Raw genomic sequence first — 10,424 nt, 5'->3', positions numbered from 1 at the left:
ATAGTCGTATTAGAAAGAATAAACTTGTCTCGCAAAATATAGGCCCTCAGACAGCTATGTGAACGGAAATATAGAAAAAGTTATTGCTCAAGGAAGATAGGGAAGAGAAATGAAAAGGCAAAAACCTCCAGTAGTGAAAGGGTTAACAATACAGACTGATTAGACAGTGCTGACTTGATTAGTTTAATTAGATCCTGCGGCTTGTGAAGCTGTGTGGTACTTAACACAGCGCAGCCGCTTCATGAGGTTGTGTGCTAATGAACACAGCTAACCACACAAACCACCCCACCCACTTTTCGAAACGTTTGCGCAAATAAGCCCAAAAATTCTCAAACTGCTATTTTGCTACTTTTTAAAGCCAAATTTATGGTGTGCAGGCGTATTAAATTCTCCCCAAAGGTCTCTGACATGCTGCAAGGAGCACCAGATCTGTCACACAGCACTGCCCTGTAATAGATCAGGACCAGTGAGTTCTGAGGTGTGTAATGTACGGTATAAGATCTGTGCCCGTGCTGTATATGGCTCCTCTGCACTACAAAGTAAGGTGTACTATGGTCCAGCCTGCTCTGCAGTATACCGTGTGTTTGAGTTCTGATGACTGTCAATAAAGCTATATGCAATTAAAAAAAAGCTGCTGTAGGTTTGTGTTCTGATGACCAATTGTAAATAAAGCTAGTTTCAATACAAAAAAACCCCTGCAGAATAAAGAAATTCTGACTAGCAGGCTAGTTAGTGGCAGATGCAGAGAAGCATTACGTGCGCCCCACCCCCTGACGTGTCCTGTATGGCTCTCCACGTGTTGCTGTGTCTCCTATGCAGATGACGCAGTAACAGGAAATGCGGGTGGGGGTGGGTGCTGCCTGCATGTCACTCATCACATTGCTCCAGTGAGTAGGTGGGGCAACAGAGCCGAACTTGTTTCCTATTGGCTGCCTGAACTCACATATGCTAATTGAGATAGGAGAGCAGTTGCATTGTGGGTATTAGGTTTTCAGCTTGTATTTCCAGTGGAGCTTCTCCCCATCCACAGTACATCAGGGACTACAGGGCTGACTGTGAGGTCTCCCTAATGTTACAGGCGGGGACCTATCCCCGGGGCCGTCATTGCAGCAGGTTGCCAGTTAAGACTATACTTTCAGGGATCATTTCTATAGTTTTTATACTCGGAAATGTGCTCTAAAGTGTCTGAGCTCACCAACCATGAGGAGGAGCTGTAGTGATCTCTCCTGAGCGTGAAGAGAGCTCTCAGTCCTGCTTCATTGCAGCTGTTGATTGCTATTGATGATCGTTCTCCTTCTCTGTCATGGAGAAGGTGGAGGGAGAGATCACAAGCTGAGTGGTTGGTTTTATTCTATGGTTAATAGAAGGTAAAAGCTGCTATTATTCTTAATGATCACTACTGCCGTGATCTCATATCACATGCTTGCAACTTTTGATGTTACTGTGATTTGTAAACCACAGATACACACTTTGTGCGTTCTGCTCTCTGTAGATCTGTTCAATCCTTATCTGTGAGGCAAACAGATATAGGACATGTTCTATATTTTTTTGTAGCGCCGCAGAACAGACATACAGATGTGAACCCATTGAAATTAGTGGGTCTGTATTCGACCTGCAAAAAATGCAGATCGGATGCATGAGCCCATATTTTTGGTCCGCATCCAATCAGCATTTTTGTGCATGTGATGTGCACCCATTCATGTCAATGGGACAGTACACCGTGTACTGGCCCGACAAAAAGATAGAAACATGTCTTATTCTTGTCCATTACGCAGACAAGAATATGTGTTGTGTAGAGATGAGCGAATCGACTTCAGAAGAAACATCCGAAGTCGAATCGCATAAAACTTTGTTCTAATACTGTACGAAGCAGGAGCTCCGTACAGTATTAGAATGTATTGGCTCTGATGAGCCGAAGTTAGTGCTTTGCGAAGTCTAGCGAGATTTCGCAAAATAACGTTGTAAATTAACTTGTACTGTAAAAACCTTTTCCCGAACTTTGGTTCGGTTCCAAGTGGTACGTAGCCTAGTGCACGTTTTTTGTGTGGCACACTGCACGGTTTTGTTGCACTGGTGTAGAAAGCAGGCTCCTCGGGCTTTAAAAAACAAATAAATAAATAAAAAACTGCCGAACTTGTTTCCTATTGGCTGCCTGAACTCACATATGCTAATTGAGATAGGAGAGCAGTTGTATTGTGGGTATTAGGTTTTCAGCTTGTATTTCCAGTGGAGCTTCTCCCCGTCCACAGTAACATCAGTCACTACAGGGCTGACTGTGAGGTCTCCCTAATGTTACAGGCAGGGACCTATCCCCGGGGCTGTCATTGCAGCAGGTTGCAGGTTAAGACTATACTTTCAGGGATCATTTCTATAGTTTTTATACTTGGAAATGTGCTCTAAAGTGTCTGAGCTCACCAACCATGAGGAGGAGCTGTAGTGATCTCTCCTGAGCGTGAAGAGAGCTCTTAGTCCTGCTTCATTGCAGCTGCTGATTGCTATTGATGATCGTTCTCCTTCTCTGTCATGGAGAAGGTGGAGGGAGAGATCACAAGCTGAGTGGTTGGTTTTATTCTATGGTTAATAGAAGACAAAAGCTGGTATTATTCTTAATGATCACTAGTGCTGTGATCTCATATCACATGCTTGCAACTTTTGATGTTACTGTGATTTGTAAACCACAGATACATGCTTTGTACGTTCTGTTTTCTGTAGATCTGTTCAATCCTTATCTGTGAAGGAAACAGATATAGGACATTTGCAGCCCCAAAGAGCAAACATTATTGATGTGAACCCATTGAAATCAATAGGTCTGTATTCGACCAGCAAAAAATGCAGATCGGATGCATGAGCCCATATTTTTGGTCCGCATCCAATCAGCATTTTTGTGCATGTGATGTGCACCCATTCATGTCATTCGGACAGTACACCGTGTACTGGCCCGACAAAAAGATAGAACATGCCTTATTCTTGTCCATTACGCAGACAAGAATATGTGTTGTTTAGAGATGAGCGAATCGATTTCAGAAGAAACATCCGAAGTCGAATTGCATAAAACTTTGTTCTAATACTGTACGAAGCAGGAGCTCCGTACAGTATTAGAATGTATTGGCTCTGATGAGCCGAAGTTAGTGCTTTGCGAAGTCTAGCGAGATTTTGCGCAATAACTTTGTAAATTAACTTGTACTGTAAAAACCATTTCCCGAACTTGGGTTCGGTTCCAAGTGGTACGTAGCCTAGTGCACGTTTTTTGTGTGGCACATTGCAAAAAAAACTGCCGAACTTGTTTCCTATTGGCTGCCTGAACTCACATATGCTAATTGAGATAGGAGAGCAGTTGTATTGTGGGTATTAGGTGTTCAGCTTGTATTTCCAGTGGAGCTTCTCCCCGTCCACAGTACATCAGTGACTACAGGGCTGACTGTGAGGTCTCCCTAATGTTACAGGCAGGGACCTATCCCCGGGGCTGTCATTGCAGCAGGTTGCAGGTTAAGACTATACTTTCAGGGATCATTTCTATAGTTTTTATACTCGGAAATGTGCTCTAAAGTGTCTGAGCTCACCAACCATGAGGAGGAGCTGTAGTGATCTCTCCTGAGCGTGAAGAGAGCTCTCAGTCCTGCTTCATTGCAGCTGCTGATTGCTATTGATGATCGTTCTCCTTCTCTGTCATGGAGAAGGTGGAGGGAGAGATCACAAGCTGAGTGGTTGGTTTTATTCTATGGTTAATAGAAGATAAAAGCTAGTATTATTCCTAATGATCCCTATTGCTGTGATCTCATATCACATGCTTGCAACTTTTGATGTTACTGTGATTTGTAAACCACAGATACACACTTTGTACGTTCTGTTTTCTGTAGATCTGTTCAATCCTTATCTGTGAAGGAAACAGATATAGGACATTTGCAGCCCCAAAGAGCAAACATTATTGATGTGAACCCATTGAAATCAATAGGTCTGTATTCGACCAGCAAAAAATGCAGATCGGATGCATGAGCCCATATTTTTGGTCCGCATCCAATCAGCATTTTTGTGCATGTGATGGGCACCCATTCATGTCAATCGGACAGTACACCGTGGAGAGATCACAAGCTGAGTGGTTGGTTTATTTTATTAAGTGCAAATAATAAGTTAAGGCTACTTTCACACTGGTATCTCTGGGTCTGCTTGTCAGATCTGTTTCAGGGCTCTCCAAACAGCCCAAAATGGATCAGTCTATTAGCCCCAATGCATTCTGAATGGATAAGGATCCGTTCAGAATGCATCAGTTTGCCTCCGTTCAGCCTCGGCTCCGCTCTGGAGGCGGACACCAAAATGCTGCTTGCAGCGTTATGATGTCCGCCTGACGATGTGGAGCCGAATGGTTCCGTCTTTACTGACACAATATGGTGCAATTGAAAACGGATCTGCCTCCCATTGACTTTCAGTGTAAGTCAAAACGGATCCGTTTGCATTATCTTGACCAAAGAAAAAAAATATTAAATTTTTTATTTTGTTCATGGTAATGCAAACGGATCGGTTCTGAACGGATACAAGCGTTTGCATTATAGGTGTGGATCCGTCTGTACAGACACCAGACGGATCCGCACCTAACACAGGTGTGAAAGTAGCCTTAGCTGTATGATGGTGTTACCGTAGATTTAAAGGGCTTCTGTCACCCCAAAACACTTATTTTTTTTTGGGCTTGTTAAAATCCTTATTGAACGACTATTCCCTATATAGGGCTCTTACCTTTGTCTGTGGGTTCGTTTCCTTAAAAATCAATCTTTTAAAATATACAAATCACTTCACTACCAGCAAGTAGGGCGTCTACTTGCTGGTCCTCGCCGCAAAAAAACACCCCCTCCTCCTGTTGATTGACCAGGCCAGCGAGTGCTCTCCTCCTCTGGCTGGCCCTGTCAGCATTTCAAATCCCGCGCCTGTCTTCATTCGGCGCAGGCGCTCTGAGAGAAGGAGGCTCGCCTCCTCAGCACTCCCTCAGTGCGCCTGCGCCAATGACGTCTTCTCTTTCGGTGACGTCATAGGCGCAGACGCACTGAGGGAGTGGTGAGGAGCACCTGCGCCGAATGAAGACAGGCGCGGGATTTGAAATGATGACAGGGCCAGCCGGAGGAGGAGAGCGCTTGCTGGCACTGTCAATCAACAGGAGGAGGGGGCGTTTTTTTGCGGCGGCTACAAGTAAGTAGACGAAGAAGACGCCCTACTTGCTGGTAGTGAAGTGATTTACATATTTTAAAAGATCGATTTTTAAGGAAACAAACCCACAGACAAAGGTAAGAGCCCTATATAGGGAATAGTCGTTAAATAAGGATTTTAACAAGCCCAAAAAAAAAATAATGTGTTTTGGGGGTGACAGAAGCCCTTTAAATGTAAGTTTTATTACTAGCTGTTGATTGCTTTCAAGCAAAAACTCTTCTATTAAAGACAGGTACATACAACTGTAATCGGTAACTAAATCTGATGCTGTGCAAGGAGGAAAACTGATAGATGGTGCTAGGCAGTAGAATATCAGGGATTGACAGTACTCTGCAATGAAATCTCATAGTCAAGGTGTAAAAACGATAGATGGTGCTAGGCAGTCAGAGATAACTGTGGTCAGTAACCTAACCAGATGTTACTCAATGTGCAAACTGATAGATGGCGCTAAGTAGTGGAATATCACGGATGACTGTAGTCTGTAACCAAACCTAATGTTCAAGGTGTAAAACCAATAGATGGCGCTCAGTAGTCGAAATCATTACACGTAGAAGACAATAGATAGCGCTAATTGGTTCAAAGCATTGTAACCAGTTTGTTGCTCGATATTCAAGTGACATTGCCAATAGAGACCAATAGAGGGCGCTAGATACTTCAGGATCGTTACACTTTGAGGACGATAGCGTGCGCCTTCAGTGCTCACTCCTCGCATCTCTTTCAGTCGTTTTGCAAGGTTCCTGCAGCGTTTTCATTGTGTGCTGGGTGTATGTGGAAGCACCGTTTCCTGCCCAGTATAGTTGATTTCACGGTTCAATGTCACTTTTACATAGTATTATGTATAAGACTTTGTGTTTTCCTCACCCTCATTAAACATGGCTGCCAGCCTGTTACTACCCATCTCTATGCTAACATAATTTCCTCCCGGAGGTGGTCCGAGCTGTCTAAGCAGAGGGTTGAGACTAGAATGGAGTTGTTAGTAGGAGATCTGATGGCTGGCTGACATGGGGGCTGATAGATGGCTGAAGGTTGGGGGGTTGATCTGAGGCATTGGGGGTCTGATCTGAGGTCTGAGTAACATTGGGGGTCTGATTGCTGGTCTGACCTGAGGTGTAATGGAAAATATTTTTTTCTTATTGTTCTCCTCTAAAACCTAGGTGCATCTTATAGGCCGGTGCGTCTTATAGAGCTAAAAACAAAAAAGTTGATATAGTCGTTATATATTTTGATATGCACCTTGTGTTTTGTTATGCGCGTTAATCAGTCAGCACTGACCAGCACCCTCTAAGCCCCGCCCCAGTACCCCCCCCCCCCCCCCACCTGGTCCCTGGGAAAATTGTCTTGCAAGAAACTGGTCCTTGTTGAATAAAGGTTGTTCTAGCCTGTTCAGTGTAGAGCGGGCTAGAATGGAGTTGTTAGTAGGAGGTCCTCCTTCTGGAGTCAGTATTCTAGTCTGTTCAGTGTAGAGCAGGCTAGAATGGAGTTATTAGTAGGAGATCCTCCTTCTGAAGTCTGTATTCTAGCCTGTTCAGTGTAGAGCAGGCTAGAATGGAGTTGTTAGTAGGAGAGCCTCCTTCTGAAGTCCGTATTCTAGCCTGTTAATGGAGTTGTTAGTAGGAGGTCCTCCCCCTGAAGTCAGTATTCTAGCCTGTTCAGTGTAGAGCAGACTTGAATGGAGTTGTCATCCGGAAAAACGAATCCGGTATTTATCTTTTCCACATTTTTAAAGGTCTGCGCATGCGCAGACCGCAAAACCGGATCAATTTTTCTGGAACACTTGGATTAATGCATTTCAATGTAAAATAATGCCGGCATGTGTTCCGGAATTTTGGACGGAGAAAATAGCGCAGCATGCTGCGGTATTTTCTCCGTCCAAAAAACGTACAGTGACTGAACTGAAGACATCCTGATGCATACTGAACGGATTTCTCTCCATTCACAATGCAGTTTTTTTTCCGGTATTGAGCCCCTAGGAAGGAACTCAATACCGGAAAAGTTTAACACAAGTGTGAAAGTACCCTAAGTTAGACTTAAAATCTGAGGAGAAGGGTGACGAGGATAGGAGGCGTTCTGCTCCCAGGACTTTTATTAATTGGTTGCAAGGTTTTGTATTGTGTAATTGGTTTTTGTAAACGGATCCGTCCCCCATTGACTTTCAATGTAAAGTCAGGAGTCCCTATACCATCGGATCAGAGTTTTCTCCAATCCGATGGTATATTTTAACTTGAAGTGTCCCCCTCACCATGGGAACGCCTCTATGTTAGAATATACCATCACTGGCCACCAATGAATTTAAAAATGGGGAGGGAGGGGGGTCTGCCCCCTGCTGCCTGGCAGCACCTGATCTCTTACAGGGGGCTATGATACGCACAATTAACCCCTCAGGTGCGGCACCTGAGGGGTTAATTGTGCGGCTGACAGCTCCCTGTAAGAGATCGGGTGCTGGCAGGCAGCAGGGGGCAGTCATGTACACAGTTCTTAGTATATTCTAACTTGAAGCGTCCCCATCACTATGGGAACGCCTCTGTGTTAGAATATACTGTCGGATCTGAGTTTTCACGATGTGAAAACTCAGCTCTGAAAAGCTGTATGCAGACGGATCTGCGGATCCGTCTGTGCGAAAGTAGGCTACGGACACGGACGCGGATGGCAATCTTGTTTGCCTCCGTGTTTTTTCACGGATCCATTGACTTGAATGGGTCCGCGAACCGTTGTCCGTCAAAAAAATAGGACAGGTCATTTTTTTTTGACGGACAGGAAACACGGTCGTGTGCATGAGGCCTTACAGGAATTTTGGTGGCCTTGCATGATTTCAATATGATGAACAATTTAGGCAGAAGTTAGCGGTCCATTCTAATATGAAATGGAGTGTAAAAGATGGACTGTGGGTGTCTTTAATGTTGCCTCAGAGATCTGGATTTTCTTCTAGGCCTTCCCCCAAAAATGGTCAGGCTAATATAAAGAAAGGATTATGTTTTGCTTTCAACAAGACTAATTGTAGGTTCCTGAATAACTGGAGATACAGGCATGAATGTTCTTTTTGTGCAGGTCCTCATCATTTGTTTCGTAGCTTCAAGAAAGCAAACCAAAATGGGCATCAATTCCCCAGAATTAAGATATTTCAAAAAGCACGGACCCCAGTGAAGCTGGAGAATGTTACCGTGGCTAGAGGCTTATCCAGATCAGCTGAAGGCGGAGTTAATTCAGGAGGGATTGCGTTTGGGCTTTTATGTTCCAAAATGTTCTGGTTCTAGGCGTTTCTTTTTTGATCATTTATCAGTGAGGAAGAATCCGTCAGTGGTTAGAGAAAAAATTAATAAGGAAATAGTTGAAGGTAGGGTGGCGGGTCCTTGTGGTTCTCTGCCTTTTCAGAATGTTCTGTGGGTTTGGTACCAAAAAAATCTTCAAATGATTTTCATCTGATTTATCATCTTTCTTTTCCTAAAGACCATTCTCTCAATGATGAATTAGACAAAAATCTAGTTTCAATAGAGTACAGTTCATTTGATGATGCTATTAACCCTTTCATGACCAAAGGTCATTGATGCCCCAGTGTCCAGGTCAAAATTTACAAATCTGACATGCGTCACTTTAAGTGGTAATAGCTTTGGAACACTTTTACTTATCCACGCCATTCTGAGATTGTTTTCTCGTGACACATTGTACTTCATGACAGTCATAAATTTGAGTCAATATATATCTCCTTTTTTTAAAAAAAATCCCAAATTTACCAAAAAAAAGTAAAAATTTGCAATTTTCTAAATGTCAATTTCTCTGCTTCTAAAACAGAAAGTGATACCTCAAAAAATATTTATTACATAACATTCCCCATATGTCTACTTTATGTTGGCATCATTTTGGAAATGTTATTTTATTTTTTTAGGACGTTAGAAGGCTTAGAAGTTTAGAAGCAATTCTTAAAATGTTTAAGAAAATTTCCAAAACCCACTTTTTAAGAACTAGTTCAGGTCTGAAGTCACTTTGTGGGGCCTACATAGTGGATAACCCCATAAATGACCCCATTGTAGAAACTACACCCCTCAAGGTATTCAAAACCAATTTTACAAACATTATTAACCCTTTAGGTGTTCCACAAGAATTAAAGGAAAATGGAGATGAAATTTCTAAATTTCACTTTTTTAGCAGATTTTCTATTTTATTACATTTTTTTCTTTAACACATTAAGGGTTAACAGCCAAACAAAACTCAATATTTATTACTCTGATTCTGCGGTTTACAGAAACACCCCACATGTGGTCGTAAACTGATGTAAGGGCGCACGGCAGGGCGCAGAATGGAAGGAGCGCCGCATGGTTTTTGGAAGGCAGATTTTGCTGGATTGGTTTTCTGAACGCCATATGTTTTTTATTTTTCTACCGATCGTCTTGTGCAGGGGCTCATTTTTTGCAGAAAGAGTTGAGGTTTTTATTGGTACCATTTTTGGGTACATAGGATTTTTTGATCATTCATTATTACACTTTATGGGACAAGGTGGCCAAAAAATTGGCTGTTTTGGAACAGTTTTTTTTTTTTTTTTTTTACAGCGTTCATCTGAGGGGTTAGGTCATGTGACAGTTTTATAGAGCAGATCGTTACGGATGTGGCAATACCTAATATGTATACTTTTTCTTATTTATTTAAGTTTTACACAATAATAGCATTTCTGAAACCAAAAAAATGATGTTTTAGTGTCTCCATAGTCTGAGAGCCATAGCTTATTTATTTTTTGGGCGATTGTCTTAAATATGGGCTCATTTTTTGCGGGATGAGGTAACGGTTTGATTGGTACTATTTTGGGGTATATTCGCCTTTTTTGATCGCTTGGTGTTGCACTTTTTGTGATGTAAGGTGACAAAAATGGCTTATTTTTTTACACCGTTTTTATTTTTTATTTTTTATGGTGTTTATTGGACGGGGTTGATGATGTGATATATTTATAGAGATGGTCGTTACGGACGCGGTGACACCTAATATGTGTGGTTTTCTGTTTGTTTGGTTTTTTTTTTATAGGAAAAGGAAATTTATTTTTTACATTTTTATTTATTTATTTTTACTTTTATTATTTTCACATTTTTTTTTATCAGTTCCCTCTTGGATCTTGAAGATCCAGTGGGGCTGATGGTTGTACTATACTTTGCAATGCTCTTGCATTGCAAAGTATAATACAATCAGATGCCTGTAGGTGGCAGCACTGGACACCTATACCATGGCAACCGGACGCCTTTGCAAAGCGT

General features: G+C 42.3%; 3 non-coding genes across 3 annotated transcripts; all 3 read left to right on the top strand.

Moving 5' to 3' along the window:
* Positions 1-1,123: 1,123 nt before the first annotated feature.
* LOC120996748 lies at positions 1,124-1,341 on the top strand. The gene has a single exon (XR_005777859.1). It is a non-coding gene; the product is annotated as a small nucleolar RNA U3 (small nucleolar RNA).
* Positions 1,342-2,343: 1,002 nt separating this feature from the next.
* On the top strand, positions 2,344-2,561 carry LOC120996747. Its single transcript, XR_005777858.1, has one exon. It is a non-coding gene; the product is annotated as a small nucleolar RNA U3 (small nucleolar RNA).
* A 927-nt stretch (positions 2,562-3,488) lies between these two features.
* On the top strand, positions 3,489-3,706 carry LOC120996746. The gene has a single exon (XR_005777857.1). It is a non-coding gene; the product is annotated as a small nucleolar RNA U3 (small nucleolar RNA).
* Positions 3,707-10,424: the final 6,718 nt, after the last annotated feature.

The sequence above is a fragment of the Bufo bufo genome, chromosome 3, assembly GCF_905171765.1.
Source record: "Bufo bufo chromosome 3, aBufBuf1.1, whole genome shotgun sequence".
In the NCBI taxonomy this organism is placed as follows: domain Eukaryota; kingdom Metazoa; phylum Chordata; class Amphibia; order Anura; family Bufonidae; genus Bufo; species Bufo bufo.
Note: the sequence above shows the minus strand (reverse complement) of the source record. Positions and strands in the feature narration are given on the sequence as shown.